We start from the raw sequence: 25,754 nt of genomic DNA on the forward strand, positions 1-25,754 counted from the left end.
GGTTTAGGTGCGTTTTTTGGCACGTCTTTTCATGCATTTTTTTTCTTTGTGCAAACTAATAAAGTTGAATGCCCCCAGAGGGAAAAAAAAACTTCCTGTTGAACCGTACCTCCTTTGAAAAGCCGGCAAATCACACTGACTGAGAGGGATGGTAAAATCAGACGAACTGACTACCTGACTGACTCACTACCTGACTATGGTGACTGACTCACTACCCGACTATCGTGACTATGGGACTGACGCACTACCTGACTATGGGACTGACTCACTACCTGACTTACTCAATACCTGACTATGGCACTGACTCACTACCTGACTATGGTGACTCGCTACCCAACTGATTACCTGACTATGTGACTGACTCACTACCCGATCACCTGACTTACTCACTACCTGACTATGGCACTGACTACCTGACTATGGTTACTACCTGACTATGGGACTGACTCACTACTTGACTTACTCACTACCTGACTATGGGACTGACTCACTACCTGACTGACTTACTCACTACCCGACTATCGTGACTATGGGACTGACGCACTACGTGACTATGGGACTGACGCACTACCTGACTATGGGACTGACTCACTACTTGACTTACTCACTACCTGACTATGGGACTGACTCACTACCTGACTGACTACCTGACTGGTGACTCACTACCCAACTGACTACCTGACTTACTCACTACCTGACTATGGTGACTATGACACTGACTCACTACCTGACTATGGTGACTGACTTGCTCCCCGACTGACTACCAGACTTAGTCACTACCCGACTATGGTGACTGACACACTACCAGACTATGGTTACTACCTGACTGACTCACTACCCGACTATCGTGACTATGGGACTGATGCACTACCTGACTATGGGACTGACTACCTGACTTACTCACTACCTGACTATGGGACTAACTCGCTACCCGATCACCTGACTTAGTCACCACCTGACTATGGCACTGACTCACTACCCGACTATGGCACTGACTGACTACCCGACTATGGCACTGACTGACTACCCGACTATGGCACTGACTGACTACCCGACTATGGCACTGACTGACTACCCGACTATGGCACTGACTGACTACCCGACTATGGCACTGACTGACTACCCGACTATGGCACTGACTGACTACCTTGTGAAAATGATTTTCCTGGCTCCATACTGTATGTGGTTTCAACGGTGTAATGGGGTGCATATGACTATGCAGAGGGCAGACATTGCTGTCACTGTGTAAAGAAGAGTATGGGAGTAGACAATGTGAAGTGGATTTTCCTGGGTCCATACTGTATGTGGTTTCCAAAAGGTAATGGAGTGCACATGACTACGCAGCAGGGCAGACATTGCTGTAATGGTAAACAAAAGAATACAGGAGTAAAAAATCCTTATTGTGAATTTGATTTTTCTGGGTCCATACTGTATGTTAGGGGGATAGGATACCTTGGGTATCGTTACACAAGCGCTATGGATGATCATCAGCTGCGTAGGTGCCATCCCAGTGTGTGTGTGTCAATGCCCGTGATGCCGTATACGTGATCATGACAGATGGCTCGAAGCTGGGATCTTTACGCAAGCGCTATGGATGCTTTGCATCCATGAGGCGCCACCGCTGTGGCTGGTTCGACCCATGGGATTACTTATGCAGAATTCCGGGAAATTGCATCCGGTTATTTTCGATCACCTCCGCTGTCATCTTTCACGTACCGGGGTGTGCGCCTCATTGCAGAGGAAAAGCCGTGTGCTGCAGATCCAGATGGAGGGGAACACCGTGTGTTATGCTCCATGTGAATGCGGGAAACACTTCCAAATGGACCGGTGAGTAGAAGACATTTGTCCGCCACATATGATTACCTGCAGCCAAGGTGACCTGTTTTTATCGCTTTTGTGCCCGCAGTCACCCACGGACACCACTTACATGCCCCAGGATAACCAAATATCTGCGAAGGGTATGTCTGAGATCCCAGAGTGATTCCGAGATAAGAACTGCCATAGCCTCGGTCAAGCACCAGCTTAAATGTATTGCCAAAAAAGGAACAACGATCCAATTCAAAGAAATCCAGACTCTCCAGTCCTTGGAGACCACAGCTGGCTTAGAAAGTCGTGGATTTTTAATAGCCAACAAGGCCAGGCTTGAGTATGAAATCCTGCCACTGAGCTCTGAAGGGCCTGCTGAGGTACCACCAGAAAATTTGGAGCTCTGCCCAAGCTCCATGCCCCTGGCGGAGCGAGAATCTTTTGAGATGGATATTCCTATGCTTTTACGACCTGTAGACAGTCCTCCATGCCCCCTGTCCCTGGCAGAGCCAGATCTGGATGCGACAGATGAACCTTCACCTCTAGACAGTTTTGAAAGAGATCCTTGCTCAGAGACTGAACACACAGGGACCTCTTCTGACCCCATAGAAGATGAGGAGGTAGCTGACGATAGCAATTTAAGAATTCAGAAAAAGCAATGGAAGGACAAGCACTGCTACAAAGGCTGCTGGCTTGTATAAGTGACTCAATGAACCACCCTGTGCTCAAGGGTTTCTGCTTGTACCTAAAGGTTTTACACATGGGGTCTCAATCTGTCAACAGGAAGTGTCAAACGTTTCCCGGTTCTTCTTTTTTTTGTGAACCTGAGACGATTAACTCTGGAGTGTCTACTGAGGCCAAGCAAAGTCCATTAAATTTTTGAAAAACTTTGAAATCTCTGGCTATCGAACCAGACCTCCCTCAGAATGGTAAAGCATATATGGAGATTCACCGTCTTATCAAATGAGGGCCACAGGACTGAGAATAGAAAAGCCAGAACTCTACAAGGCCTGCGAGGTATTCATGAACCTTACAGAGGACCTACAGAAAATGTTGTCCAAGGGCGCCTGCAGAGAGTGTGTTAGCAAGCGGTACACACCCTTCAAAAGATCTCATATGTGGCTTGATTTTTGCCTTGGATGTTCCATAATTGATTTTCTTTTTGCCCACAGGTACGATATACTGATGAAGCCGATTAAAATCGCCTGTGGACTGCCAGATCTTCCTATAGGAGGCAAGGCCAATGTTTCTAGCCAGCATAGAGGATGATCAAGAGGGCGGATCAGATGAAAAACTTCGGGAAATTGTACTCTATCTCCAGGCCCTGCTGTTTGTTTAAAAAAAAAACAAAAAAAAACCCTCCAGAGACCAGGTGTTGTTCTTGACATGACGGTAAGTTGTCAGACCCTGTGGTTTAGTGGTCTTCAATGTACCAGTTCAATAATTTTCAACCTTAAGTTTCAGAGTGGACTGAGAGGATCCATCACATGTACCGCGGCAGACGGATGACAGTTGTCGGTGTGAAGACTCACAAGTGCTCCACCACTCAGGTCGCAGCTTCTGTACTTTCAGCAGAAGAATCGGTAAGGGAATCTCGAATTCGGCGAACCCCCCCCCCCCAGGCAAACCCACTCCACATGGGGAGCAAACCTCTATCTTGTCCCCATGTCAAACCTGTCGGAGGGGTGTCATCTGGCTCGGACTGTGTTGTGTGGTTTTTTTTTTTTTTTTTTTTTTTTTTATTCTTCTCCTTTTTATAGTGGTTCAAAGTGTATGCAGACCATGTCCAACCTGTCTCTACAACTGGTGAAATGGAGATCACAAATTTTTTTTTTTTGTGATGTGTACCGTGAAGGTCATAGTAAATCCATCCGTGGGCCTCAGGTGATGCCATTTGAGATAAGACTGCCACGTGATCCACAGCCATATGTAGTAACAGGTAATAACCATATGCTTTCCTCCATAGCTACAACCTCCCAAACATCACAAGCCACCTGGTACGACGGGTACGTGAGACATGGACTACTTAACAACACATCGACTGTGAAAAGTGACTGTTTGCACAGTACTTGGAACATACAAACGATGTGGCTGAGAGAGTTTACCGGGTGAAGACCCTGACTGATGTGTCATGCCCACGAGTTGGTGGTAAACACAGGAAAGGGGGATGAAGCCGAGAATCGGTCACCAGTAATGCCTTCAACCAATGCATCGGAGAACGAGCAGGGAGGCCATATGTAAGTCGTTCCAGAGTTATCGAATCCTACTACCTCAACCAGTGAAGCGGAGAACGAGCAGAGATACGGCACGGAAGTAGTTATCGAGTTTCCCAAGACTTTGGTGGTAGAAAGCTTCAAACATGTACGACTCATCCCAATCAGGAGAACCAAGCCCCTGTGAAACTGTCAAATATTAAGCCCCCCCACCGACCGCCACAGGGCGAATATTTAGCCCTCCACCGACCATTAAGCCCCCTTCTGTATCCCCTCAGTCAGGGTCTGAGCTGGGGGGGATTTTGCAGGCCAGCTGTGGCCATTGTGCTCCACCTCGGTCATCACTGTCCCCTTGAAAGAGACGCCCTATTAGTTCTCACACAGGGCCCATGTGTTGCAGGTATGGAACCCAGCAGCCGTTCAGTGGAGGCTTTGATCAGGCCCCTGTGCATCTGGCTGTTGGTCCCATGCCCCGAAGGGGTTCCTGTTCCCCCCCCCCCCCCCCCCCCTGCATCAGGAGGGGGGATAATAGAGACGTGGCCCTACGGTCGAGCAGTTGTTCAGACCCCTGTGCATCCAGCCAAAGGTCCCATGCCCCATTGGGGATCCTGCTTCCCTCCTGCACCGGGAGGGAGGATACGAGGTGGAGGCAAACCCCTTTTGGGATGGGGGGAAAAAAAAGCTTGTCTCGAGGGATGACTTTCAATAGATTGCAGTGAGGGGAGCTGCTCTGGTACGTACGAAACCCCGAGACAGAGGCAGGTCGTCTATGAATGATTTAACACTGTATTCCCAGCAAAAACTTGCGGTGTGCTCCAGGAGAGAGGCATCAGGGCTTCCGGTCGCACTCCGGTCCATGGGGCGTGTGGCTTTTCTCGCCGGGGGCTCGGGGACCCCCGGATATCCCTGGCCGGGATGGGCTCCTCGGCACTGCAGTATCACGTTTAGTGGGGGAATCTGACTTGGAGGCATTCAGTCATAATCCCACAGATGGTAGCTTCGCCCCATTGGCTCCTCAGCCAAGCACAGGCACCAAATGTCAGAACCTGTGGTTCATCTCGTATTGAGCAGGACTGCTATTGTGACAACACATCAGTAGGATAAAAATAACCTGTCTCACGATGGTCTAAACCCAGCTCACGTTCCCTATTGGTGGTTGAATAATCCAACGCTTGGTGAATTCTGCTTCACCATGAGAGGAAGAGCCGACTTCGAAGGATCAAAAAGCAACGTCGCTATGAACGCTTGGCCGCCACAAGCCAGTTATCCCTGTTGTAACTTTTCTGACACTTCCTAACCCAAAAAGTCAGAAGGATTGTGAGGCCCCGCTTTCACGGTCTGTATTCATACTGAAGATCAAGCGAGCGTTTGCCCTTCTGCTCCACGGGATGTTTCTGGCCTCCCTGAGCTTGCCTTAGGACACCTGCGATACGGTTTGACCGGTGTACCACCCCAGTCAAACACCCCACCTGTCACTGTCCCTGGAGTGGGTTGTGCCCCCACTCAGCCCGCAGCGTGGGTAGCTGGGGAAGGGGGGAAGTGCGCTTGAGGCAAGAAGCAATAGCCTCTATGGACTCTCCTCCCAGCTTCACTGAGTAAGTGGGGAAAAAAAACAATGAGTAGTGGTATTTTTTGTGCCACAAACACACTCCCAGGAGCCCGCCAGACGGAGCTAAAAATTTGGCGCAGATCGGATAACGCCAAAAAATTCATTCGTTACCCGGCTCTCAACACCTCGCCCCTTTCTGCACTTTACCAGGTACCAAATTTGGACATTTTTCCTGCAGTACAGCAATGAACACCAGGTGTCATTCTATTTTTTAATTATTGATGGACCACTGGGTGGCAGCATTGCCTTGTTAATGGAACTCTAATGTCTGTGTTATGGGAATAAAAGTTTGCAGGACGGATTATATATATATTATAAAAATTTTTTTTTTTTTTTTTTGTCCCATGAAAAGATTTTAGAACGAGGTAGCATGCGGTCTTCTGCTACTTTGAAGACCCTCGGCACCCCACTATGACTTTTTAATTTATTTGTTTCTCCCCTGGGGGACGCAAGCAAGTGCACCTCCGTGGCACACTGCCACGTGTTTTTGATTCTGTAATTTGCCTACTGAGCGAAAAAAAGGCACTGTGGTGAATTAACATGAGGTTGTCAGACTGGAAGAGCCTGTGGGCAGGTTGTCAGAGGCGATCTATGAAGAAAGTCACTCTGACCCAGGTTTTCAGGGTATTTTTTTCATTGCAGTGGAATGTTAGCTGATGCTACTGCACACATTAAGGATTCCTCAGATTTTACCGCAAAAGACGAATGCTGTTTTTACAAACCGCATATGCTTTTTTTTTTTTTTTTTTTTTTTTTTTTTTTTTTTTTTGGAAAATCTAAGGAATCCTTAGCTGATGCTACTGCACATATTAACATTCCACTGCGATTAAGAAAGACCCTGAAAAACTGGGTCCGAGTGACTTTTTTGTCACAGGTGTAATTTTAACTGTGCCTTAGGATCAAGGCACCCTCCAAAGGCTGACCGTTTAAAAAAACAAACACAAAATTACTTAGCCCCAAATCACTAGAATGGGGATGTGTAAGGCGGGGTGAGCATGTTTTGTAGCTGGGCAGTTTATCCATTCACCCCCTGTTTTCTGCTGTCTGACCTGGGGGGGTGCTGTGCGCTAGAGACACGATCTGACCAGCTCACATGGAGGGGGGAGGTGTGGGGAGCTGTGGACACGGCCAGGAATCAGCTGGTGGCTGCTCAGGCTCAGAGACCACTGTTGACGTGACTGAGGTTACCTGCGGTCAGTGACCCTTGGTCCCAGCCAGCCTGAAAGCTCTGCTCACTGGCTGTAGTGGATGGATGGGTGGGTAAGGGGGCGGGGCCAGTGTGCTATGGGGTTGGGGACAGAGTTCATGTCCCTGGCCTGTATACCTTGGTAGAAGGGAGGAGGGGTGGGCAGGGAGCTGTGTGATGTGGTCAGGAGGATTGTCACTCATCTCCCTGTGCTGTATTGCTGGGGGTGGAGACAGTGTGCTATGGGGTTGGGGACAGAGTTCATGTCCCTGGCCTGTATACCTTGGTAGAAGGGAGGAGGGGTGGGCAGGGAGCTATGTGATGTGGTCAGGAGGATTGTCACTCATATCCCTGTGCTGTATTGCTGGGGGTGGAGACAGTGTGCTATGAGGCTGGGAAACAGTTAACCTCCCTAGTTGTAGCTAGAATGGAGGGGGGGGAGAGTGGCTGTGTGTGTAGCGATTTACAGGCCCGCCCCCTGACTTTCCCTGGCCTTCAAGAAGCAGTAAGTCACCGGGCTGCCCAAAGTGGGAAACTTGAAATTTTGACCATTGCAAGCTGCTGGCTGGTAAGTATGCATAGCGCAGCCTCCCACAGCCCCACACAGCATAGCACAGCATGCTACAGTCTCCTCCACCCTCTGACAGCCTGCCTTGGCCTCCTCCAATTCAATAACTTCCCTTTTTTTCAACTAGGTAACAAAGCATCATGGAGACTAAACTGTCTCCTTGGGGCAAGGACTACAAGTTTCCCTAATAGCTGACATCACTATGGAGGGACTCTGCTCTCCGGCCTCCATCATTAACTGGAACATCTACCCTCTTCGTACTTGGTTTGAGTAAGTAAAAATAAATGTATGTATAGTCTATGTAGCTGTCATGACACATGTACGTACGTGTATACATGTATATGCAGTCATCTGTCATGACACTTGGGGAAGTCACACCAGGGGGCTGTGTGGCTCTGTAGTCCTCTACAGCACCATGCAGCCCCATGTCCAGGTGCACAAAGTCCTGCAACCACCTGGCCAACCCCTCACAGGCTCTGCCATCACAGCCTCTACCAGGCCCCTCACAGGTTCTGCCATCAAAGGCTCTGCCATGGCAGGCTCTGCCAGGCCCCTCGCAGGCTCTGACTTTATAATACAATAAATAACTTTTTTCACATGGTTAACAAAGTATTGTGGAGACTAAACTGTCTCCTTGGGGCAAGGACTACAAGTTTCTTTAATAAAATACAATAACCAAGGTGTATATGAGCATATTAAGTATAAAATCATAACACACTGGTGCCCAGATATAGAACCGTCATGGATCAGTCGCTAATATACATTAAACATGGATGTGGAAACCACAAAAACACGACCAAAAGATCCTTTATCTTAATATAAATGTTTCTTTATTAGAAAGGACATAAAGGACAAGAAGGCAGACATGTGCAAAATGCAATCAAAGTGCAAGTAATGCCTAAAGACCGCCTGGACCAACACCAGACACAGAGGAAAGGTAGAGAGATATACAAATCTAATATACAAGAGGCATATAGTGTGTTGAGGGCAGATAGAGGCCAAAATTTAAAGTATATCACAGAATTGCCCAGGAAACCTATATCACCTCAAAAGAGGCGCCAAATATAAGTAAGTATCCATGATTATGTGTATATATAGGGGGAATCACTACCTATATCCTGTGAAGTACACAACTAACCTCCTATCCACTATTACCGTGGGCCCCCATGTAGACTGAGCCGAGAAGGAAATCCTTCTCATACAAGGCTAAACTGTTACACATCCATAGGGGAGGAAACCACCCCCAACATACCTCAATGCAGTCCTCAAATGCCCAGGTGGTCCAGGGGTCACCCCAACGCGCGTTTCGGAGCCGATTGCTCCTTCCTCAGGGGGCATAAGTGTACCGCACTAATGGCCCGTATTTATATGCGCCTACCGGAAGTGGTGCGGGCGCGTCTCTGGCACATCCCGCGATGGGTGGCGCCTCCTACCCATGACGCGTCCGGATCTACGCGGGCCCACGTGATCCGGCACCCGACATGGGCGGAGCACCAACCCACACAGGAGTGGCGAGCGCGCCTGCGCAACCCAGTGATCATACGGCGGCCATTTTTATACAGGGCAAAGCCTAAAGCAAACGTGCACAATGTTAAAAAACACATAGTAAGGGGCCAAAACATCGGAATACCGCCATACCAGCATATAACATGCCGCATTAAACCAAAATGTTTGGACAATGTGACCAAAAACGGGAGGGGGGAGAAAGTGAAATAATGATTAAACCCATAAACAATCATCACTTCACAACACATCCCAAGAGAATGATCAATCCCACTACGTTGTACTGTATCAAAAAAATCCAGAGAATCTTCACATATAATCTCTAAACGGGGAAACAAATCCCCGCTATCCATGTCCCAACTGGGATACAATAGGTATCCCACCCGGGACAACTGTGGAGATATCAATACATCATGTGCTCCAAAATTAAGCTGATTTAACTAACAAGCATGCGACACACAAATGTATACAATAAATACCCCTATACAGCATCAATGAATGGAATAATGATGCAGATTAAATAGGGCCATATCTCTAAATGTAAATGAACATATGCATATGTCAGTAACAAAAGAAAAAAACAGTGTCAAAACAAAAAACCAAAAACAGAGTTCATACATACAAAATAATAATTATCATGCACGAAAGTACAAAATTCCAAAAATACTGTATACATTAGAGTCCCAATAGACCATTATCAGTATCAAGTTCATTGTCGATGGAAAAACACCTCCACCATCCAAATTGTAGAGTCTTCTTGGTTTGAATGTGTCCGACTTCACATCACTCATCTTCTCGACTTCTCCCACAAATGATCAAGAATGACTTGGCCACTTCAGTCACATCACCAGGTGCGGTATATACGAACACCGAGAATGACTCCAAAGTGAAAAACTAAAAAACGAGCAAAGAATTAAAAAACAATACTAAAAATAAAAAGATAAAAACAAGCACTGCTGCACACACATATGCACCAGCACCGTCCCGTGCCGGACAGCCACCTCACAGGAATGGAATATAGGATAAACTCTCGTTTAATCCTTTTGGATATACCGTATTGAGAGTCCATATCCAACGAGTTTCTTTTTGGGCTAATCTTTGAGATATTTTACCTCCCCGAATCCCCACATCCACCATATCAATGCCTTTAACTCTCAAGCCACTACTATCGCAATTATGATGTATTTTGAAATGCTTTGGTAGTGTTTTGAGCAGATGGATATCATCTTCACTTACCGCGGCTTGTATACCCAGGACATGCTCCCTTATCCGAACCTTCAGTTGTCGTGTAGTAAGTCCGATATAGATCAGGGAGCAAGGGCATGTGGCATAATAGATGACATTCCGGGACGTGCAAGTAATATTTTTAAGAATCTTATACTGTTTCTGTCCCGAAGAATCCATGAAAGTGTCATCTTTAACCATATTAATACAAGCCACACAGCGGCCACATGCCATACTACCCCCCTTCCGGGACCGATTAAACTCATCCAAAAATGTCCCGGGGGAATCCCCTCTATAATGACTCCGAACTAAGTGATCCCGTAAATTTTTAGACCGCCTAAATGTTATTTGGGGTTTCTCGGGAATGATCTTGGCTAAAATCGGGTCTGTCTTCAAGATGTTCCAAGATTTATCGATAATCCTCCTTACTTGTTCTGATCGTGCATTGTAGTCAGTAATAAATCTCACTACATCTGGTTTTTTAGGCTCAACATTCGTTTTATACAAGAGAGAGTTTCTATTACTATATTTAGCTCGTAAATAAGCTCTCTTAATAGATCTATTGCTATATCCTCTCTCTGCAAACCGACCCTTCAAATCCCTTGCCTGATTTTCAAACTCCACCTCAGTTGAGCATAGTCGTCGGAGACGCAAAAACTGGCCAACTGGTACAGACCGCACCATATGTGTCGGATGTGAGGAGGACGCGTGCAGGAGCATATTAGTGGCAGTAGGCTTCCTATAGATGGTGCTTTGTATAGTCCCCTCTACACCTCTACTCAATAGGACATCTAGGAACTCCACCCTATCCCTGTCAAATTTGGCAGTAAGATGTATATTGAGGCTGTTTCCATTCAATTCAGAAATAAAGCCCTCAAGCGAAGTTGCATCCCCCTGCCAGATCACCAGGATATCATCTATGTAGCGCGTCCACAGAGGGACGCGCTCCATAGATGACAGCCGATCTGACATCAGGAGGTCCCTCTCCCACAACCCCAGGAAGAGGTTGGCATAGGAAGGTGCAAGGCCGCCCCCATAGCCGTCCCCTGGAGCTGCAGGAAGAAGGACCCCCTGAACGTGAAAAAATTATGCGTGAGGGAGAACTCTAAGACCTCCATAACTAAGGCCCGCAGGTCAGGGGAAAAATTGGATGTTGATAGAAAGAATTTAACTGCTCGTAGCCCATCACTATGGCGAATGCTCGTGTACAACGATTCCACGTCCATAGTGGCTAAAAGTGTATCATCATCCAACGTAAGGCCATCCATTTTCCGCAACAACTGGTTCGTGTCCTTGAGAAAGGAAGGTAACTCCTCCACAAGCGGCTGGAGGAGGGAGTCCAGCCACTTGTTGACGCACTCCAAATAGCCCCCCCGCCCCGAAACTATAGGTCTTCCCGGAGGGATCTGCATGTTCTTATGCGTCTTAGGGAGGAGATAAAAAGTCGGTACCAAAGGTTCAGCTACTATTAATGCGGTACAAAGCTCACCGGAAATGATGTCAGCTTCTCTCGCTCTAATGAGAATCCCCTTCAACTGTGTACAAAAGGCGGACAAGGGATTAAACGTCATCCTCCTGTAATGCACATCATTGGAGAGCTGTCGCATGGCCTCCTTCTCATACATCGTTTTCGGCCATAAGACGACGTTTCCTCCCTTGTCCGCCGGCTTGATCACTACATCGGGGAGACTCTTCAAGTAACTCAATCGTAACCTCTCCTCCCTAGTTAGATTGTCAATTTTGATATATTTTGGCACCTTTAAAAATTCATTGCTGACCACCTTCACGAATAAATCTATGACACTACAATTCGAGAGAGGGGGGAACTTCTTGGAGCGCATCTGCAAGGATGGAGGTATCTTACCTCCCACCGTGGACACGTGTTCCTCAGCCAGTTCCTCAAGGATCCTCAGGGCTGATTGTTCTTTTTCTGTAGGGAACAATTTATGTAAGTTATCATCATAGAAATACCGTTTAAATAACAAGGACCTAGCAAAAATATGCAGGTCCTTGATGGCCGTAAATCTATCAAAACCAGCTGTTGGTGAAAATGATAGGCCTTTATAAAGTAATGCACAATCAGATCTAGTGAGTATATGGTTACTCAAATTGATTACCTTATTATCCCTACTTGGGCCTTCCGCCGAATAATTTCTCATCCTTTTATATGTGCGGAAATTGTGATTTTTCATCCGCCCATAATTGCCCTTGGACCGAGTAACTATTGAAGAAGTAGAGGCCTCAGAGTGGGTGCCAAGCGAAGACATGGAAGTATTGGAAACACTCCGATGTAAGGATGACGAATTCCCAGAATATCTTTTCCACTGGTAGACCACCTTCTCTTGGTAGTCCTTAAGATCTCTATTAAATTTAGAAGCCTGTGTATCCTTAATTTTCTTCACCACCATATCAACCAACTTTTCAAGGTCATCTTCATATCCTTTCAATTGTTCACTCGTACAATTAGCTCTAAGATCTATCAACACCTGATCTATTTCCTTATCCAGACCATTGATTGATTTAGTATTGTGGTCCACCAGTAATTTCATTAGAGCCACTGAACATGTCCCGCAGGCGTCCTCCCAACCAGACACAAATTCACTGTCATCAATGGGGAAAGTGGGTAATACCCGAACTCGTAGACCCCTCGGTATCATGCCCTTGACAATATACTTTTCAAGAAAAATTCTATTCCACCAAATTTTAGTACGCTTGACAAGTAATTTCTTTGTAGATTCGAATGAAACATCATTCCTGTGATTGCAAGCCCGTGCACCACCTGTCCCATCCTGTCCAAAGAATTCATCCGCTTGCCCCAGCCAGGATTTTTCCCTGGCCCTGTAGTCCATTAGACCTAGGTGAGACCCTGTGCAAAACACAGAACAGTATTGACAAAATACAATAACCAAGGTGTATATGAGCATATTAAGTATAAAATCATAACACACTGGTGCCCAGATATAGAACCGTCATGGATCAGTCGCTAATATACATTAAACATGGATGTGGAAACCACAAAAACACGACCAAAAGATCCTTTATCTTAATATAAATGTTTCTTTATTAGAAAGGACATAAAGGACAAGAAGGCAGACATGTGCAAAATGCAATCAAAGTGCAAGTAATGCCTAAAGACCGCCTGGACCAACACCAGACACAGAGGAAAGGTAGAGAGATATACAAATCTAATATACAAGAGGCATATAGTGTGTTGAGGGCAGATAGAGGCCAAAATTTAAAGTATATCACAGAATTGCCCAGGAAACCTATATCACCTCAAAAGAGGCGCCAAATATAAGTAAGTATCCATGATTATGTGTATATATAGGGGGAATCACTACCTATATCCTGTGAAGTACACAACTAACCTCCTATCCACTATTACCGTGGGCCCCCATGTAGACTGAGCCGAGAAGGAAATCCTTCTCATACAAGGCTAAACTGTTACACATCCATAGGGGAGGAAACCACCCCCAACATACCTCAATGCAGTCCTCAAATGCCCAGGTGGTCCAGGGGTCACCCCAACGCGCGTTTCGGAGCCGATTGCTCCTTCCTCAGGGGGCATAAGTGTACCGCACTAATGGCCCGTATTTATATGCGCCTACCGGAAGTGGTGCGGGCGCGTCTCTGGCACATCCCGCGATGGGTGGCGCCTCCTACCCATGACGCGTCCGGATCTACGCGGGCCCACGTGATCCGGCACCCGACATGGGCGGAGCACCAACCCACACAGGAGTGGCGAGCGCGCCTGCGCAACCCAGTGATCATACGGCGGCCATTTTTATACAGGGCAAAGCCTAAAGCAAACGTGCACAATGTTAAAAAACACATAGTAAGGGGCCAAAACATCGGAATACCGCCATACCAGCATATAACATGCCGCATTAAACCAAAATGTTTGGACAATGTGACCAAAAACGGGAGGGGGGAGAAAGTGAAATAATGATTAAACCCATAAACAATCATCACTTCACAACACATCCCAAGAGAATGATCAATCCCACTACGTTGTACTGTATCAAAAAAATCCAGAGAATCTTCACATATAATCTCTAAACGGGGAAACAAATCCCCGCTATCCATGTCCCAACTGGGATACAATAGGTATCCCACCCGGGACAACTGTGGAGATATCAATACATCATGTGCTCCAAAGTTAAAGTTTCTTTAATAGCTGACATCACTATGGAGGGACCCTGCTCTCTGGCCTACATCATTAACTGGAACAGAGAGCCTCTTCATCCTTGGTTTGGGTAAGTAAAAATCCATGTATGTATAGTCTTAGTAGCTGTCATGATACTTGAAGTCACACCAGGGACTGTGTGGCTCTGTAGTCCTCTACAGCTCCCTGCAGCCCCCTGCCCAGGTCCACAGACTCCTGCATCCCTCTTCACAATCCCACAGACTCCTACAGCCACCTAGCCAGCCCCTCACAGGCATCCCTGGCCAATTAGGATTTGAGCTTTTTAAGGCGTTTTAGTCAACTACATTCAACCTGACAGCACATCCAACTTGCCATTTGCTCAACAGAAAGCTCTGAATGGGTCTTTTGTAAATATTATTTTAAACTTGTCAACACAGAAGATGTTAAATTGTGTTTCTTTTACAACCTGGCCTTTGACACATTTGTTCGCAGGTGTCAAACATCTATAAATATATATATATATATATATATATATATATATATATATATATATATTCTAATATAATTTTTTTTTTTTTTTTTTTTCTTTAATCCCTGCCCACCATCTTCAAGCTACGCCACTGATCAAGATTTATCTGACTACACTAACCATATGCAGATACATCCATGCTGCATCACCGCAGACAAGGTGAACACTTCCCACCGAAGGCATCCATCTTGTTTGTCCAGATCACCCTTTTGTCCAGACCACCCAATTATGTAAATCAGGTCATTTGCATCTCTGTAATGAGGAGGGGTGTGGTCTAATGACATCATCACCCTATTATAAGGTGTGCTTAATTATTAGGCAACTTCCTTTGCTTTGGCAAAATGGGTCAGAAGAGAGATTTGATGGACTCTGAAGAAAGTCAAAAATTGTGAGATGTCTTGCAGAGGGATGCAGCAGTCTTGAAATTGCCAAACTTTTGAAGCGTGATCACCGAACAATCAAGCGTTTCATGGCAAATATCCAACAGGGTTGCAAGAAGTGTGTTGATAAAAAAGGCGCAAAATAACTGCCCATGAATTGAGGAAAATCAAGTGTCAAGATGCCATTTGCCACCAGTTTTGCCGTTTTTCAGAGCTGCAATGTTACTGGAGTATCAAAAAAACAAGGTGTGCCATACTCAGGGACATGGCCAAGGTAAGGTAGGCTGAAAAACGACCACCTTTGAACAAGAAACATAAGAGAAAACATCAATACTGGGCCAAGAAATATCTTAAGACTTTTTTTTCTAAGGTTTTATGGACTGATGAAATGAGTTACTCTTGATGGGCCAGATGGATGGGCCCGAGGCTGGATCGGTTAAAGGGCAGAGAGCTCCACTCCGACTCAGACGCCAGAAAGGTGGAGGTGGGGTACTGGTATGGGCTGGTATCATCAAAGATGAACTTGTGGGACCTTCTCGGGTTGAGGTTGGAGTGAATCTCTACTCCAGACCTACTGCCAGTTTCTGGAAGACTCCTTCTAGCAGTGGTACAGGAAGAAGTCAGTATCGTTGTAGATAAATATGATTTTCATGCAGGACAATGCTCCATTACATGCATCCAAATACTCCAGTGTGGCTGCCCAGTAAAGGTCTAAAAGAAGAAAAAATAATGACATGGGCCCCCTTGTTCACCTGATCTGAACCCCCATATAGAACCTCTGGGCCCTCATAAAATGTGAGATCTACAAGGAGGGAAAACGGTACATCTCTCCGAACAGTGTCTGGGATGCTGTGGTGGCTGCTGCACGCAATGTTTATCATAAACAGATCAAGCAACTGACAGAAGGCTTTTGAGCGTCGTCATAAAGAAAGGTGAAGGCTATATTGGCCAGTGTTTGTTTGTTTTTTTTGTTTTTTTTTCCTTTTGAATGTCAAATGTTTCCACATTTTTATGTTATATTGGTTTACCTGATGAAAATAAACAAATTGAGATGCGGATATATTTGTTTTTTATTAAGTTGCTTCATAAAGCTGCACAGTAATAGTTACCTGCACAAACAGATATCCTCCTAAGATAGCCAGTTCTAAAAACAAACCCCCACTCCAACTTCCAACATTATTAAGCTTTGATATTTGAGTCTTTTGGGTTGATTGAGAACATAGTTGTTCAATAATAAGAATCCTCTCAAATACAACTTGTCTAATAATTCTGCACACAGTGTATTGGACTCCTTAGTGAAAAAGATTGGGCTCTCCTCAAACCAGCTCCTAAAGTGAGTCCTATTGAACACTGCAATTAAGCTATGCAACGACGCTACCAGGTAACATATTGATTGCAAGACAAGAAGCGCTAAATAGTGCAGGAAGACCCAAGGTCTGGGACAAACACCAACTCCATATTAATTGTGAATAGAGCAGACCAGAGCTGCTCCATATAGTGGCAATACCTAATAAAGTTATTCAGAAAAACACAAAGGGCCAAGAGGCAGATGTACACAAAACCAACCAGAAAAATACAGAGATGGTAAGTATAAAAATATATACACACAAAAAATGATATATATATTGAAGGAAAAGTCCTTACTAAGAGCTGGGAAAAAGATGTAGACAATCCTCTTATCAAGCTGAGGTTGAAGTTTATTGAGAGATACATGGCAGAACAGGTACAGAGGGTCAGAGCTGAAGCATGCGGGCACAAAACAGGGATCCAGATGGCCGAAGAGTCACTGAGAAGTCTGATGATTGAAAGGCCATGGTCTGGCACAGTGGCATAATGGCGGTGGAACGGCCCCGAATAACAGGGGCTTTTTATACATAATGCGAACAAAGAAAACTGCACCTTGCAGCAAAAGGCGTATACGGTTACATCATATTGCAGAGAAACATGTGGTTTTTAGAAAGAATACAATGACATAATACGGCAACATTAACGTTCCCCAAACTACACTAAAACCCATAAAAGTAATTATCTATAGCTACTGTCCGTCAATCATATCACTGCTTCCAGCCTAAACTCGTGCATTTGACATTTTAATGAGTCTGCTCTCTACCAACACTATCACATATACACATATTGACTATATATTTGTTAACCGTATTCCCCTATTGATCCAATTTTCCTTCATGCATGTCTGCTAGGTTTGCTAGCAGACATGATCTCATTTTACATCCTCCATCCACTTTTACAAAGTACATCTTATTAGTTCTATTGCAAAAGTAGGAATCAACAGATTCCAACTTTCACATGATGGCTGCCTGGTTCATCATGGCAGTTCAGTATATTATAGCTGAATATATATACAGCTATAATGTACTGAGCTGCCATGATGAACCAGGCAGCCATCTTGTGAAAGTTAGGAAACAACAGATTCCACTTTTGCAATAGAACTAATAAGATGTACTTTGGAAAAGTGGATGGAGGATGTAAAATGAAATCGTCTGTGTGTATATGATTATGAAAATATATATTTATTTTTCTCATCTTTCAGGTTACATCGGGGGGGCTTATCTACAGCAATACAGAATGCTGTAGATAAGCCCCTAATGGTTGTGGCCGCAGCTTGTGGTGGAAAATGAAGGTGACAGGTTCCCTTTAAAATGATTAAATCTTTTATTGATTCACAAATTTGCGAACAAATAGTGCAAATGGCACACAATTGGTGCCTGCAATCACACAAGACAAAAAGACCATATTAGGAAAAAAGTTAACAAATGGGCAATACACTGAGCACAAAAAAGTTACAACACTAAAGAAAAAATATTCCAAAACATCAATCAAAAAAATCGATATAAATGTGTGGTGCTCACAAATAAAACAAATGGTACATAAAATGCAAGGGTATAATATACTAATGTAGTGCCAATATAGATTAAATTTCATGTATGGGAAACACACAGGAACGCCCATAAGGGTTAATATGCCTAAGGCAAATAAAGTGCAAATAGTGTGAAAAAACTATACAGATGTGAAAATAAAGTGTTCTATCTAGTGCTTTAATTGCCCAAGGTAGCCAAGGATGTAAAGTGATCATCCATATCTAGATCATAAATCAAACATGGCCAAATATCCTACCTCACACAGGTAACTTGTAAGTGATTGCAGGGACACGCTTTTTCTATGACCCTAATGTTCAGTGTTTTCCTGATTAATTCCCAGTACCTAATAAGTGATATCACCACATAACCCTTTAACAAGTCTTGCAATATGGCTTAATTGTGACTTGTAGGATTGCTACTACTAACAGGTGGCGCTATAGAGTTCAAGTCCTTCTCTCTGAAGAGGCAATTTGAACATAAAAAGATAACCTGTAAAGTGCACTGGTTACCAATGTGTGAAAAAGCCACTGGGTAAGGATCCAAGAATATTGAATGTCCTATGAATTTGCATTTCACCCCACTGCTCTTCCCTCCCAAATAAAATGGTTAATTTTTCACTTTTATGGCTGTGTGATAAAAGATTTCTTGTAGCCATTAGTGGGACTTGCAGCAGAGTTGAGTCTCTTGTTCCTCTTGAGAATTGCAGTGCAAGGGAGATGGTCATTCACCCTGATGCCCCATAGACATGACATACGTCTAGCACTCGGCCCCATAGACAAGTCACCGGAAAATGGTGTTCGGCACATGTAAATGCACAACTGCAGGAAGTTGAAACTGTGATTAGTGCCACAATTCGACAGATTATTGGGATGGACTTCTTCCACTGGCATATCACAAACCCTTAAATTGATAATTCACTCAAAGGTAATGGAAAACTTTTAGGCTTATTTTGCTTTTCAAGAAAAAACAAACAAATAGTAAATGGAACTTATGGAGTATATATATATATATATATATATATATATATATATATATATATATATATATATATATATATATATATATTATATTCACCCAGCTTTTCAGTATCCCAGCATTAGTCAGTGGCTTTTAGCAGCAGCTGGAGCCTGGGGGTCACGTGACCCGGACTTGACCACCGGCATAGTGCCGCTCACAGGCAGTACAGGCAGCATAAGTGTCATGCCACCACCGGATACTCACCCTGCCTCTGCTCCTGCGTTTCAGCCCCTCGCCGCCCGGCAGCTGCGGTGGCCTCTCCTGGCAGGTCCACAGCTGCCGGTGTCTCTGCATGCACCATAGGCTGTGGCTGCACCTCCTCCCTGTCTCTTGTGCTTTTTGTGGTGCCCTGACCCGGAAGCAACGCCGGACCAATGGGAGACCAGGCAGGGGCATATCGGGCCGCCCTTCTGTAATGGAGGCACCTGATCTTCGTGTTTCATAGCACATTAGGCCCCTGTTGCTACCATTGCTTCTCACCTTTGCCACACTTGTCTCCCGCAGTCCTACTCTGGTACTGTCTTCCATGTCCCTGCTCCATCCTGCTGTCCATGGTCCAGTCCTGCAGTCCTTCTCCGGTCTTGTCTTCTGTGTCCCTGCTCCGTCCCGCTGTCTGTGGTCCAGTCCCTCAGTCCTACTCTGGTCCTGTCTTCTGTGTCCCTGCTACGTTCTGCTGTCCGTGGTCCAGTCCTGCAGTCCTACTCCAGACCTGTCTTCCATATCCCTTCTCTGTCTTACTGTCCATGGCTTAGTTCTGCAGGCCTACTCTGGTTCTGTCTCCTGTAGTCCCGTGGTCTTACTCCAGTGTGTTTTGAGCTGCCCCTCTTGGTACCGGCTATTGTGGTACCCGAATCCCTGGGCCTGCTCCTAACGATCCCTGGATAGAGGTCAGCTCCACCTGGCGGCTCGCCCAGGGCCTCTCTGTGCCACGATCCAGAGGGGCCACTACTGGAGGCTTTCCTCACCTGACCACCTTGCTAACAGTAAGATCAGGCCATGGATCCCGCCAGTAATCCTGCTGCCACCCAAAGAGTTGCTCTTCTTTTTTTTTTTTTTTTTCTTGCAGGAGACCCAGGAATGCATAATGTCTGTCACGAAGTCCATGGACTCCCAATTGTTGGCCCTGCAGGTGGCCGATCCTGGAACTGTGACTCCGCTGGCCAGTCTTCAACAGGAGCTGGGTCAGCAATGGGATACTTAAGCCCATATTATAAGTTATAAGACCTCTGTCGATAGCCATTTGGTGGCCCTCCAGTCGGCCACTGCGGTCCAGACTCCGCCCCCTGTTTCTGCAGCTGTCCCATTGCCCTGCCTCGCTAAGCTCCATCGGTTTAGTGGTGACCCCAAACTCTGTAGGGTCTTCTTAAACCAGTGTAGCCTCCATTTTGATGGTTGCCTCAGCAATATCCCTATGATCAGGTCAAAGTAGTCTTCATTATGTCCCATCTGGAAGGAGAGGCCCTGTCCTGGCTGAACCCTCTCTGGGAGGAGACCGTCACCTTGGTCACTGAGGAAGTAGAGTTGCAAGTCGGAGCCTTACATCGTGAGAAGATGTCCTTTTATGTTTTGTTAAAGCTGTCCCATGCGATTCTACTTGGTCTCCTCTGGTTAAGGACACACCAGCCAGTCCTTGACTGGTCTTCGGGGGAGGTACTCTGTTGGGGGCACTTGTGCCAGGATTGCTGCCTGACTCCTGTCCATCTTGCTGCCATTCCCCGGCCACCCCCTGACCTTGTGGGCCTTCCTTCAGCCTACAATTCCTATGCTGATGTCTTTGATAAGAGGGAGATGGAGGTTACACACACACACACACACACACACACACACACACACACACACACACACACACACACACACACACACACACACACACACACACACACACACGCCTTTTGACTGCCCATGATGTAGCGAATCCTGTTTTTGAGCAGGGGGTTGACCCAGATGACCCATGAGGTCCCTTCCAACTGTACGATTCAATTGAATTGATCCCCTGTTCAACTCCCCCAAGGGGCAGAATCTACCCACTGTCTCCCACAGAGACCTTAGCCATGCCTGAATACGTCCGGGAGAACCTCGCCAAAGTGTTTATTTGAAAATCCTCTTTGCCCACGGGAGCTGGCTTTTTCTTTTGTAAAGAAGGATGGATCTCTGCGGCCGTGCGTTGACAATAGGGGCTTGACTGAGATTACCATCAAGAACAGGTATCCTCTTCCACTCATTCCGGAGTTGTTTGATCATCTCAGAGGGGCCTGGGTTTTCTCCAAGTTGGACCTTAGGGGAGCCTATAATCTGATCTGTATCCGAGCAGGTGATGAGTGGAAGTCAGTTTTCGACACTTGAGACGGCCATTATGAGTACCTGGTCATGCCCTTTGGTCTCTGCAATGCACCTGCTGTGTTTCAAGAGTTCGTCACCGAGATCTTCTGGGACCACTTGCACTCCGGTGTGGTAGTTTACTTGGACGACATCCTTGTTTTCTCACCAGATCTTTTGTCCCACAGAGTATTCGCCTGGTGCTACAGCGTCTTTGGGAGAATTGCTTGTACGCCAAGTTATAGAAATGTCTCTTTGAGCAAACCTCTCTGCCGTTTCTGGGCTACATTATCTCGGACGCTGTATTAAGGCTGGATCCCGAGAAACTGACTGCCATCCTCAAATGGCCTCGTCCCGTCGGGGTAAAAGCTATACAATGGCTTCTCGGATTTGCCAATTACTACAGGCAATTTTATTCCTCATTTTTCCACAATAAGCCTATTTCCGCTCTCACCCTAACCCTGAGGAACTTTTGCACATTATTGAGCCCACTAGAATCATCACTGTGGCTCCGGTGAATTTGCTTTCTCCACCTCCAGGCAAAACCCTTGTGCCTGAGATTCTCAAGAGAAAGGTCCTACTATGGGGTCATTTCTCCAAACTGGCTGGTCATGCTGGAACAAAGAAGACACTCATCCTCATCACGCTTTACTACTGGTGGCCTACGCTTCGCCAAGATGTGGCTGATATCGTGGCCTTTTGTTCCTCCTTTGCTAAGAACAAAGTGCCACGATGACTTACATCCGGCTTATTGATTACTTTGCCATTCCCTGTGGTTTCCTGGGAACACCTCGCCATGGATTTCATCATGGATTTGCCTTGTTCTTCTGGTTGTACAGTAATCCTGGTGGTGGTGGACAGTTTCTCCAAATGGCCCAATTCATCCCTCTGTCCGGTCTCCCATCGGCTCCTGATTTAGCCAAAGTTTTTATCCATCAGATCTTCAGACTCCATGGACTACCTCAATGTATCGTGTCTGACTGGGGAGTTCACTTCACCTCCAAGTTCTGGGGGGCACTTTGTAAGCTCATGAACATTTTCACTTGACTTCTCTGCTTACCATCCGCAGTGCAATGGGCAGGTGGAGTGAACCAACCAGATGTTGACTGGGTACCTATGCCATTTTTCCAACGCTTACAAAAACGACTGGGTTGACCTGCTTCCCTGGGCAGAGTTCGCCTACAACAACCATACTGGCCAATCCTCATTCAAGCCTCCATTTTTCATTGTATTTGGCAGACATCCCAGTGTTCCCCCTCCTGTAACCCCAGCCTCTGAGGTACCCGTGGCCAACTCCTTGTCAGTTTTCCAAAATCTGGGCTGAGACCAACACATCATTCAAGAAGGCCGGTGATCGGATGAAAAATTATGCTGACACGAGATTCGATCCTCCACCGTATCATACAGGGGACAAAGTCTGGCTCTTAGCCAAATATATTTGGCTGATATTGCCCTGTTTCAAGTTGGGGCTGCGGTACATTGGTCCTTTTGAAATTCTTGGAAGTGTCAATGAATTTGCCTACAAGTTGAGGTTGTCTGCGTCGCTCAGAGTCCAGAACACCTTCCATGTCTCTCTTCTGAAACCTGTGGTGCTGAACCGCTTCCACTCCATACCTGACCCTGTTTCTCAGCCAGTTGGTAAAGATAATATCTTTGAGGTGGAGGATATCCTCGCCATGAAAAAGGTTAAAAGTAGGACCCTTTTTCTTATTTTTTTGGAGGGGCTTTGGTCCTTCAGGAGTGGTCCTGGGAATCCGGGAGAATATCAATGCTCCCTGCATTCTCAGAAGATTTTTTTCCAAATCTCAAGGGAGGGAAGCTTAAGGGAGGGGGTACTGTCATGCCACCACTGGTTACCCTGCCTCCGCTTCCGCATCACAGCCCCATGCCGCCTGGCAGCCGCGGCATCTTCTCTTGTCTCTGCATGCGCCATAGGCCGTGGCTGTGCCTCCTGCCTGTCTCTTGCGCTCCGGCGGTACCCTGACCCGGAAGCACCGCTGGACCAATGGGGGACCAGGCAGGGGCATATCAGGCCACCCTCCTGTAATGGAGGTTTCTGATCTTCATGTTTCATAGCACATTAGGCCCCTGTTGCTACCATTGCTTCTCACCTTTGCCACACTTGTCTCCGGCAGTCCTACTCCAGTCCCGTCACCCGTGTCTGTGGTCCAGTCCTGCAGGCCTACTCCGGTCCTGTCTTCCGTGTCCCTGCTCTGTCTTGCTGTCTATGATCTAGTCCCGCAGTCCTACTCCAATCCTGTCTTCCGTGTCCCTGCTCTGTCCTGCTGTCCGTGGTCCAGTCCTGCAGTCCTACTCCGGTCCTTCTGTGTCCTGGCTGTTTGTAGTCCAGTCCCGCAGTCCTACTCTGGACCTGTCCTCCAAATCCCTGCTCTGTCCTACTGTCTGTGGTTTAGTCCTGTGGGCCTACTCCGGTTCCTTCTCCTGTAGTCCCATGGTCTTGCTCCAGTCTGTTCTGAGCTGCCCCTTTCAGTACCAGCTATCGTTGTACTCTAATCCCTGGGCCTGCATCTAATGATCCCTGTATAGGGGTTGGCTCCACCTGGCGGCTCGCCCAAGGCCCCTTGGTGCCACGATCCAGAGGGTCCACTCCTGGAGACATTCCTCACCTGACCACCATGCTAACAATAAGGTATTTACAAAAATCTTTAGGGGCCCCGGTGTATACATTGGGGAGTTAATGTAAAGTAGTGGACAACCCCTTTAATTTTTAATATAGATTTATTTATAAAAATCAGTATGGTAAGCCTACATCTGTCTCCAACATAATTAATGGTCAATATATATAATCATTTTTTATTTAATAAATTTGCTGTGAATATCCATGGTATTGAGTTTCAGCCATAGAGCCAAAAACAAATAAACTTTAAATCTATTTATCCACACAGTGTGACCCCCCCCCCCCCCACACTGTACCCCCTTAACTACATTGGCATTGCATGGTGACCCCAGTACACCTGGGACACACAGCTATTAATGCAGGCTAATGCCCCCCACACCACTTTGCACTGTGTGAACGCCCTCAACAGAGTCCTCCATAAAGGAGTTCTCAAAGCCTTCCAAACATTATCAATCCTTCTACATAGCCTTCCATGTTGTAGAAATGGCTCCCCATAGTCCTACATATAATGTGATGCACTCCTCGGTCTTCCTTTAGTAATTCATACAATATATTGCACACTCGGTTGTGATATGATATGTGGATATCATTTTGTTTAGATTTCTATTTCACTGATTTTCATATTGTTTTTCTTGTTGCCTTGTATGTGTACAGCCTGACTGTATCTGTCTCTTGATGACCCCCTGTAGTTCCTTAACCCCTTCATGACCAGCCTATTTTGACCTTAATGACCTGGCCATTTTTTGCATTTCTGACCAGTGTCCCTTTATGAGGTAGTGACTCAGGATCCTAGCGATTCGGAGAATGTTTGTTTTTTCGTGACATATTGAGCTTCATGATAGTGGTAAATTTAGGTCATTTTTTGACTTTGTGTCAAAAAAACGGAAATTTGGCAAATTTAGCAAATTTTGAATTTTTATTCTTTTAAACCAGAGTTAGGTGTCACAAAATAGTTAGTAACTAACATTTTTCCACATGTCTACTTCACATCAGCACAATTTTGGATTCAAAATTTTTTTTGGTTAGGATGTTATAAGGGTTAAAAGTTGACCAGCAATTTCTCATTTTTACAGCAAAATTTACTAAATTTTTTTTTTTTTTTGGGGACCACGTCACATTTGAAGTCACTTTGAGGGGTCTATATGGCAGAAAATACCTAAAAGTGACACCATTCTAAAAAAACTGCACCCCTCAAGCGACTCAAAACTACATTCATGAAGATTAACCCTTCAGGTGCTTCACAGGGACTAAAGCAACATGGAAGGAAAAAATGGACAGTTTAATTTTTCCAACAAAAAATTTCCGTTAGCATCAATGTTTTCATTTTCACATAGGTAGCAGGATAAAATGGACCCAAAAAGTTGTTGTCCAGTTTGTCCTGAGTATGCTGGTACCCCATATGAGGGGGGAACCACTGTTTGGGCACACGTTGGGGCATGGAAGGGAAGTAGTGAAGTTTTTGAAATGCCGACTTGATAGAATGGTCTGCGGGCATCATGTTACGTTTGCAAAGCCCCTGATGCGACTAAACAGAGGAACACCCCCCCCCCCCACAAGTGACCCCATTTAGAAAACTAGACCACCCAAGGAACTAATCTAGATGTGTGGTGAGCACTTTGAACCTCCAAGTTCTTCAGCACTTTATAGTTTCACGGCTCTGCGTTACAATCATTTTTTGCGGTTACAAAATTTTTTAGCCCACTATTTTATTTTAACAAGGGTAACAGGAAAAAGTAGACCCC

At 45.8% G+C, this 25,754-nt stretch overlaps 1 long non-coding RNA gene across 4 annotated transcripts in view; it reads left to right on the forward strand.

The window, feature by feature from the left end:
• Positions 1-25,754, forward strand: part of LOC141077918 (uncharacterized) — a 43,075-nt gene that overhangs the window by 2,954 nt on the left and 14,367 nt on the right. For 2 of the 4 annotated variants that reach the window (XR_012227616.1, XR_012227618.1), the window contains exon 2: positions 7,510-7,652. This is a non-coding gene — a long non-coding RNA (uncharacterized lncRNA). Of the gene's footprint in view, positions 1-6,399; positions 7,383-7,509; positions 7,653-14,868; positions 14,945-25,754 lie in introns of those variants that run through there. The other 2 variants (XR_012227619.1, XR_012227617.1) reach the window with 2 other exon arrangements.

This window comes from Dendrobates tinctorius, unplaced genomic scaffold (assembly GCF_039654945.1).
Source record: "Dendrobates tinctorius isolate UK_male_01 unplaced genomic scaffold, ASM3965494v1 ptg000473l, whole genome shotgun sequence".
In the NCBI taxonomy this organism is placed as follows: Eukaryota; Metazoa; Chordata; class Amphibia; order Anura; family Dendrobatidae; genus Dendrobates; species Dendrobates tinctorius.